Genomic DNA, 9,273 nt, shown 5'->3' with positions numbered 1-9,273 from the left:
CTCAGAACTATTGTAATGGATGAAGGTTTGGATCAAGCGAGATAACTGTTTCAACTCTATTTTTACTCAAGACATGCATGAACACCCTCAGCTTTACAAAGCTTCACACCACTAATTCTCAATAGTTTGTAGATTCAATGGATAGATGGAGATTACCGACTGTACCAACAAATGCATATATAAACACATATGAATGGTCAGCTACAAGAAGTAATTAGAGCTTGCAAATATAATATATCAACACAGAGATAATATGATAGTTATTTGGCATTAGAAACAGAAGAAACATGAACAACCTATTCAAGTGAAAGCATAGAACAGAAGAGAAAATGGACATTGAACATATAACAGCAAAAGAAGCTTATACTGCTAGAATGAAGATGAGAAGCTTGAGTAGCAAAGTATCCACAGTCTCCAAAAGCTAAACCCTTGTTACTCTAAACTTACAAATATTTATAGGTCCTTTACAATGCTCTTGAGCTTTATGAGGCTTGAGAAGTATTAATCTATCCTCTCTGTCCTTTTTTTAACAACTTGATGTCACGACCAGACATGCGAGAGCTTGGAGGCCTCTTTCTCTAACAACTGAGTAACTGCATTTGGGTAATTTGCTGCGTTGTCTGGGAGCTCACTTGTGCAAGCAATTCTCCATGATTATTCTATTTGTTTTGGTTGTGTTGTGTTGTTGATGCTCCATGATTGCTTATGTTTCGGGCTGCATCAGGCTGTGGCCCCTTTTTTTCCTCTTTGGCCTCTATCTCTCGGGAATTGTTTACCGACCTCTATTTTTTGATGGAATGGGTCTTTGGGCCTTTGTAATCCTTTTAAATGTTTATAATGACTATTTTCTATTTTACACAGAAAACATTGCGACACTATAAAATCCCGCCCATCTCTGTTTATTACAGACTTCAAAAGTCCTCAAATATGGCCTACTCCTCTATCAGGTCTGCCCTCTGGGTCACTATCGCAAGTCGCTAGTGGCCTGTTCCCTTGCTTCCCTTTGTATTTTGGATATGTTAAAAACACTAAAAATCATGAGACATTTGCTTTAGCAGACCTGAAAAATTATATATTTCATTCCTGAATCCTTCCAGGTCCAGGTCTTATCGCATCGGTGCTACTCCAAGGTTCCCTTTGTATTTTGTTAAGTAATGAAAAATTTCGAAAATGCACTAAAAATGGCCTTTCTGCGGACCTCAAAATTTATGAAATAATATTTAGAATACTATCGGGTTTGGTTCATCAGGTCACACACCTATATGTGTAAAGGCCCTGCTCCATGGTGTTGCCCTGATGCAATATAGCAATGCAATCTGATCACAATCGCATATCGCTAATGCCCTGAGCTATTGACAGCATGCTTTGTTAATCTCCAATAGCGATCGTGCGACGTGATGTGGGTCGTTGATCTGCTCGCTTGATCAATGGTCCACATTGCATCACTCATCACCATCGCAAGTTCCACTCGGTCTACCCTTAATCTGTCGGCTTCCTCTGCTGATTGCAACTGCTGACTGCGACCACCGATTATGAGCCGCCGATCATATCTAGACTGTTGATTGGCCTGATCGGATGGCTATTGTGCGTTTGACTGTTTGTGCCTCCAACACTTGTTTTTCATTGTTCTCTCTGGTTTTCTTCCTTCCGATAGTGATTTTCTGCCATGCTAAGTGTTCTTCTCCTATGCTGGTTTTTATCTTTGAATGATCTTTAAGAAAATTTTAAAGACCTCGATAGATTTTTGGATCCATTTTCGGCCACATGCCAATAAGGCTAACACTGGATCCTTCTGGTGATGAAATCATCCCTATGAGGTTTCAAGAATTACAGAACAATGTCTTTCCTATAAAAACAAAATCAAATCTTCCTCCTAGTGTTCCATTGGGCATCGAGTCTATTTTGCAATAAAATAAAAACTAAAAAAACATATTTACAATACCAAGGCTTTAAAGCCTTAAAATGAAATAAAGTTTCAAGAACAGCCCATGGACTGGGATACCAAAAACACCCCCCCTCTAAATTGTGTAGAATGAAATGTTGATCATATGAAGTTGAGTGATAACAAATTGACCTATTGATAAGGCATCAAATTTACCACGGTTTCCCTTCTTTTCCTTCAATGCATCCCATTTGAGGATCTAGTCACCAAACTGAAAAATTGTCCCATTTTACCTTTCTATCAAAGCTTTCTTTTTCTTGGTCAATGTGCATTTCAGCAAATTCATCAAAGACTTGTAAAAGCCTATTAATTTCATCATCCTATTCAAAAACTTTCCAATATTTGACATTTTCAGGCAATGATGGTCTGTATTTTACCTCATATCTGTATGCTTTCAGTCTTGGATGCTTTTCTTGGAAAGTTTTGTTGACCTGCTAAATGATAAGGTCTGTGTCTCCAAACACTTTCAGACATTTGATGCCCATTTCTTTAGCAGTGTTTAAGCCCATCATCAAGGCTTTGTACTCTGATGTGTTATTTGTGACCCGAAAAGTTAATATGAAAGATAAATGAATGCATTCTTGTGTGGGGGACACAAGGACTACACCTACCCCTACAGCTTCCTTCGAGAAAGCTCCATCAAAAAACATGTCCCAAATTTGTGGGCCTTGTTCCTCTGTGATCCGGAAAACTAGTTTCTTAAGTTGCATGGCGGCCAACTGAGATTCTTCAATCTGAAGAAAAAATGCACCAAAATCAGTGTTGATAGCATAGATAGGATGATTGGTGGGATTCCTTTCATCGCTAACGATATAAGCCAACTGAGCCTTTGTATAATCTCCTACTCTCACCTCCACAAACTGGGACAGTAGTGTAGGACAGATCATTTTGTAATGTTCCACCTAATCTCTTGATCCAACCTCTCGAAAGCAGCATGCAAAACTTGGGGGGTACATCTACTACCACAATATCCATCATCATGCTCTTCATGGGCAGCTGAGACAAAGTGATGGCTAGGTCCTTCATTAATCCTAGACATTTCACTTTTATATAGTCAAAAGAAAACAAGTCATGATAAGGCTTGGTAATGTCAAGACCCAATTTATCCATGACAACCTTGGGCATTAGATTATGGCTAACTCCAGTGTGAAGAAGGTAGTTTTGAAGGAATCTATCATGAATAGTCAAAGAGACATAGAATGATGGCGAGTTGTCTTCACAATTTTCAATCATTGGGCTAAGAATAATAGCTTGTTTGCCATCTTGCAGATTTACATAGTCAGTAGAGGCTTGGGTGGCTTTAGGCTTAAGGGCCTCGAGGTTAGATTTCTTGAAGGACTCATTCTTCACTAGTTCAATTAGAGGTATAGGTATTCTTAGCTTCTGAATTTCTGATTGAAAACTGAAAGGACAAGGAGAATTGTCAAGGCCTCTTAGCTCATGAGCTGGAGCTTTGAGGATGATGGGATCAATTGCCAATCAGCTCTGCTTATTAGCTTGTTGTACTGCAGGGACAACAACTCTTTGAATAGGAGTTTCCTTGGAATTATTCATCTTCGACCTCAGATTATATCTGTGCTGATCTTTAGTTTGTAGAACGGCTTCACCATCCCATTCTTGGTTGATCTGGTCATTGAATAATGAATTTTCATAGGCAGCTAAGGTCAAAAATAGGGCACTGCCTTTTTCTTCCATACAATGGATCTCATCATCTTCTTCAAACTGCTCTTCCTCCATGACTACGTACTGAAAAGGGGTCTTTACCCTTTGGTCTTCATTGGCATCTTTGCTTCCTTGTAGAATCTGCAACTGCTCATTTGCTCTTCTATATGGATTTGGATTTCTGGGAGCAAAGGTATTAGGAACTCTTCCTTTCCCAGAGTGCTACTCAAATTTTAATTTGGAGATTTCAGAGGTTAATGACTCTATCATCTTAGTCATTTTATCTATCTTGGGATCTGAAGATGATGAATACTCGACCCTTTGTCTCCTTCCATCAACATTTCCCTTAAGCTTCTCTATAGCCATGATGTTTGATTCTACTTCCAAGGCTGCATCCTGCATATCAGCCAACGTAGCACATCATCTCTCCCTCAATAGTAGGCAGAATTCAAAATCAAAAGCACTGGAATAGGTGAATTTAGCATAGGTAGTGGTGGGTTTTACTTCAGCTAGTATCTTGTTGTACATGTCGTTAAAGCTCTTATTAAAATCAGAAAACAACTCACCATTTTCCCTCTTTAAGTTCCCAAACTCAGTGTGGTAGTAGAGGAGATCCTTCTTATCCCCCCAATGCTTTAGGAATGCATCATCTAAAGCCTCAATAACTGCTATAGATATTGGGGTTAGTTCTTTGAACCATTTTCTAGCCTCTCCATCTAGGCTTTAGACAAAGACTCTCATCCACACATCATCTTCACTAATGTCCAGGTCATCAACATAGCTATAGAATGACTCAAGATGTTCCTCAGCTGTAAGACCTTTAGTCCTAGTGAACTTAGGCCTATATTTCTGATATTCTCTAGTAGACATGGCATTCAAAGGAGTGAGTAGTACTAGAGGGCCATATCTAGCAGCTATAATTCTCTCCATTTTGGTAGGTGCTTGTGGTCTTGCCATAGTTGTGGTGGCTATAAGGGTACTGGTAGTCTGAATGATAGAGGGCTGAGGAGTGACTGATAAGACTAAAGGAGTATGATGGATAGGAGGTGAGGTTTCCTTTGGGCTTACAACAAAAGGATGACGTAAAGAATAAGGAGCTTTATGAATCTATGAGAGTTTTTCTTCACTGCTAGTATTAGATGCTATACACTCAACATGTATTTGTTCTATTGCAGTATTTTCTTGAAGAGATATGGAATATTGTTTAGGTTTACCTAAATATGATGCTCCTTTCTACAATACCTTTCTTTCTTTGATGATTTTTTCAGGGTTAGGTATTGGGTCAGCTTGTGGCCTCTGAAGATTTATCTGAGTATGCCTCACAAACTAAGCTAGAACTATGAAGTGGAGTTTCCAAGAGGTTCATCCTTCAGTAGAGTCGCCAAATAGATGATTACAACCGAAATAGTGTCCGGACATTATCTATCATCAAAGCTGGATCTGGGTCATCTCCCAGGGAAGCTGAGCTTCAATCTCCTTTCCCCAGCAACGGTGCCAATTATGTTATCACTCAAGGAAGCTCTCCTAGGTTGCAGCTCGGAGATGCTTGGTAACATATAATCTTCAATATTGTTCTCGGAACTATTGTAATGGATGAAGGTTTGGACCAAGCCAAATAACCGTTTCAACTCTACTTTTACTCAAGACATGCATGAATACCCTCATCTTTACAAGGATTTAGACCACTAATGCTCAATAGTTTGTAGATTCAATGGTAGATGGAGAATACCGACTGTACTAGAAGATAAATATATAAACACATATGAATGGCCAGCTATAGGAAGTAAATAGATCTTGCAAATCTAATATATCAACGCATAGATAAGATGACAGTTATCTGGCAGTAGACACAGAAGAAACACGAACAACCTATTCAAGTGCAAGCTTAGAACAGAAGAGAAAATAGACATTGAACATATAATAGAAAAAGAAGCTTATATTTCTAGAATGAATATGAGAAGCTTGAGCAGCAAAGTATCCACAGTCTCCAGAACTTCAACCCTTGTTACTCTAAACTTACCAATATTTATAGGCCCTTTACAATGCTCTTGAGCCTTCTGAGGCTCGAGAGGTCTTAATCTATCCTCTGTGTCCTTTGTTTAACAACTTGATGCCACGACCAGACACGTGGGAGCTCGGAGGCCTCTTTCTCTAATAGTTGAGTAATTACATTCGGGTAGTTTGTTTCATTGTCTGGGAGCTCGCTCATGCAAGCGATGCTCCATGATTGTTTTGCTTGTTTTGGCTATGTTGTGCTATTGATGCTCCATGATCTCTTTTAGTTCGAGCTGCATCGTGTTGTGGCCCCTTTTTCCCTTTCCAGTCTTTGTCTCCTAGCAACTCTTTCCCAGCCTCTATTTTGTGATGGAATGGGTCTTCAGGCCTTTGTAACCCTTTTAAATGTTTATAATGACTGTTTTCTATTTTACACAGAAAAAACTACGACGCTATAAAATCTCTCCCATCTCTATTTATTTCAGACTTCAGAAGTCCTCAAATATGGCCTACTCTTGTATCGAGTCTGCCCTTTGTGTTGCTATCGCAAGTCGCTAGTGGCTTGTTCCCTTGCTTCCATTTGTATTTTGGATATGTCAAAAACACTGAAAATCATGAGACATTTGTTTTGGAAGAACTGAAAAATTATATATTTTCATTCACGAATCCTTTTGGGTCCGGGTCTTATTGCATCGAGCTGCTCTAAGGTTCCCTTTGTATTTCGTTAAGTAATGAAAAATTGTGAAAATGCAATGAAAATGGCCTTTCTGCGGACCTCAAATATTATGAAATAATATTTAGAATACTGTCGGGTCCAGTTCGTTGGGTTGCACACCTATATGTGTAAAGGCCCTGCTCCATGGTGTTGCCCCGATGCGATATAGCGATGCCATCTGATCACAAATAGATATCGCTCATGCCCCGAGCTATTGCTAGTGCACTTTGTTAATCTCTAATAACGATCCTACGACGTGATGTGGACCGTCGATCTGCTTGCTTGATCGACGATCCACATTGCATCGTTGATCGCCATCGCAAGTTCCACTTGATCTGCCCTTAATCCGTCGACTTCCTCCACCGATTGCGACTGCTGAATGTGACCGTTGATTGTAACCCGCTGATCAAATCTGGACCATTGATCGGCTAGATTTGATGGATGCTGCGCATTTGACTGTTTATGCCTCCAATACTTGTTTTTTCATCGTTTTCTCTGGTTTTCTGCCTTTCGATAGTGCTTTTCCACCATGCTAAGGGTTCTTCTCCTATGCTAGTTTTGATTTTTGAATGATCCTTAAGCAAATTTTGAAGGCTTAGGTAGTGTTTTGGATCTGTTTTGGGCCACATGCTGATAAGGCTAACAGTACCACTTCACTACAACACCTGTGAGGGTTCATTGGAAAAGACGGAGACAAATGGAATCATATACGTATGAGTTCAACGAGCACTAGAGGTGATATGTCATCACATGGGCCTAAGGATCTTCTTTAGCTTTGCCATCGACCTTTGGTCAATCACTTGTTATCTTGGACGACATCGGAGGCTAGTATGGTGAATGAAGGATCAGATCATTTGTAAGCCAAGATACATCTGGAAACTTGAGTGTAGCCAAGAAAGAAAATCGGGTGTTAAAAGGAATGGGAGGTCGATAAGCAAGCCTATAGGGAGGATCCCATCCCTTTTGGTAAAGATTTTGACCCCACAGTGGGGGATTTTGGCCATATGGTATCTATTCCTACCCGCATTGAGGATTACCTTGAACATAAGGAGGATTTTGACCTTGAATACCTTGGAATTGTCCAGCCATAGGTCGTTGATAAGCAACGTAGAGGTTAAAAGGTTGTTGAGCCTACTGACCTTGGACATATGGAAATGGGACCTGTTTTCCTTGAAAATACGACTGATGAACTTATTTTCCTTGAACAAGAAGGTTTTGGACCTGTAGTCCTTGGGCATAAGGTTGATACAATCGTTGTCCTTAGACATAGGGATTATGTACCTTATGCCCTTGGTTGGCAGGATTCTGAACTTATTTACCTAGGACATGAGGATTATGAACCTGCTGCTACAGGACTTCACCTTGATCCTGCCCCTGCAAGGGTTGACCTTGTTGATATGTATACAAGGGTTGCTGCGGCCCTAGTTGGTTTTGTTGTTGTAAGGGTTGATCTTGCGGTTGCAAAATTTGTCCCTGGTGTTGTAGAGGTTGGTCTTGCGAGGAAATGGGTTGAGAGGTGTGTGGAGCACATTGTATCTACTGCTGCATGGCCTACTGCAAGTGTTGCAAGGGTTGACCTTGCGGTTGCTGCAGCTGACCTTGCTGCAGGATCATTTTCACTTGCTACTGCATAGAGAGCCCTTGCTGCAGCAAAGGTTTCCCTTATGGTAATAAATGTTTCCCTTGTTGTTACAAAGGTTGTCCTTGCTATTGTAAGGGTACTTGAACAGTGCCCAGGAAATTACTGAACTGGATCTGGCCATAGGCAGGTTGGATGTATTGCCCAGATTAGAGGGTGTAAGGTTGATTAACCATTTCTTGAGAACCATATGGAATGTAAGGATTTTTGTATTGGACCTGAGCCCCATAGGGCTGCTGATACTAAACATTGCTTGATCCAGATGGACCAATGGGCTTTTGAACTTGTTGGTACTAGACATTGCTTGGCCCAGTAGGATCAGCGGGGTTATAAATAATACCAGAAGAAAGCTGGTTTATACCAAGCATGTGAGCTTGTGAGCTACTCACATTAGTGGAACCTAACACCATAGAAACATTCAAGTTCTTCCCCCTGGTGGTTGCAGAACCTGGCCACTGACTAGCGGGATAGAGGAACTGACAGAGACAATTTTTGAAACTGCCGGTTGTGCCTAACGAGTAACTGGGTTTGATGATACAAGTGTATTCAGAATGGTGGGCTGCAACAGGACTTAAGTATCAGCATGTTGGGAAGTTGTGTTTGTAAGAATGGACCTAATTTAGTCTTGGCGCCTAACTCCCATACAAGATTAAGATAAAGTGATGAGGCACTAGTTGTACCTGAAACCAAATGTGCCAAAGACACATAGTTAGGTGGAAAATCAACGAGAATACTTTCTAAAAAAGGGAAACCCTAGGGAGGAAACTGCAATTGCAATTCTTCCCCCTAAATAGTGTGTGAAGAAGAAACTTTGGACTCATCCGAAGATGTTTCTGGATTATCGCCTTCAAGTTCCATGTTTGAAAAAAAACGATGAAAAATGGTCAAATGAGTACGAGGGGATAGTTCGAAAGGAATGCCCGACTAGTCGTACGGATTGTAAGGACATTGTAGTGATATAACAATAAGGTCAATCAAAGGGTTTGCAGGGTAGATAACTAGTCCAAGTTGACCGTCAGTGGTCGACAAGTTCTCTAGAGTTTGAAGTGGATTGTCTAGATATTCTGGGCCAAGATCAACAGATGACCCAGTATCGAAAGTAGGCAGAGAATGAGATGACAAGGGTTGAATGCTCAGAACAATTTCAAGTTCAACATCTTGGTCCTCAAGTGACTCTAGTAACTCAATAAATGACTCCTCAAAGAATCTTTCATACAGAGGAGAGGAGGAGGAATTGGGTGAACTAGATCGTTCAGCCACAATGACCTTGTCTTAGTCGACAAAACAATTAACTTCAAGGATTTAAAATGTTCTTTTAAT

Source organism: Pinus tabuliformis, chromosome X, assembly GCF_031772625.1.
Source record: "Pinus tabuliformis cultivar Carrire ecotype Pingquan chromosome X, CPIR1, whole genome shotgun sequence".
Classification (NCBI taxonomy): Eukaryota; Viridiplantae; Streptophyta; class Pinopsida; order Pinales; family Pinaceae; genus Pinus; species Pinus tabuliformis.
The sequence above is the reverse complement of the archived record's forward strand: the minus strand, read 5'-3'. Positions refer to the sequence as shown.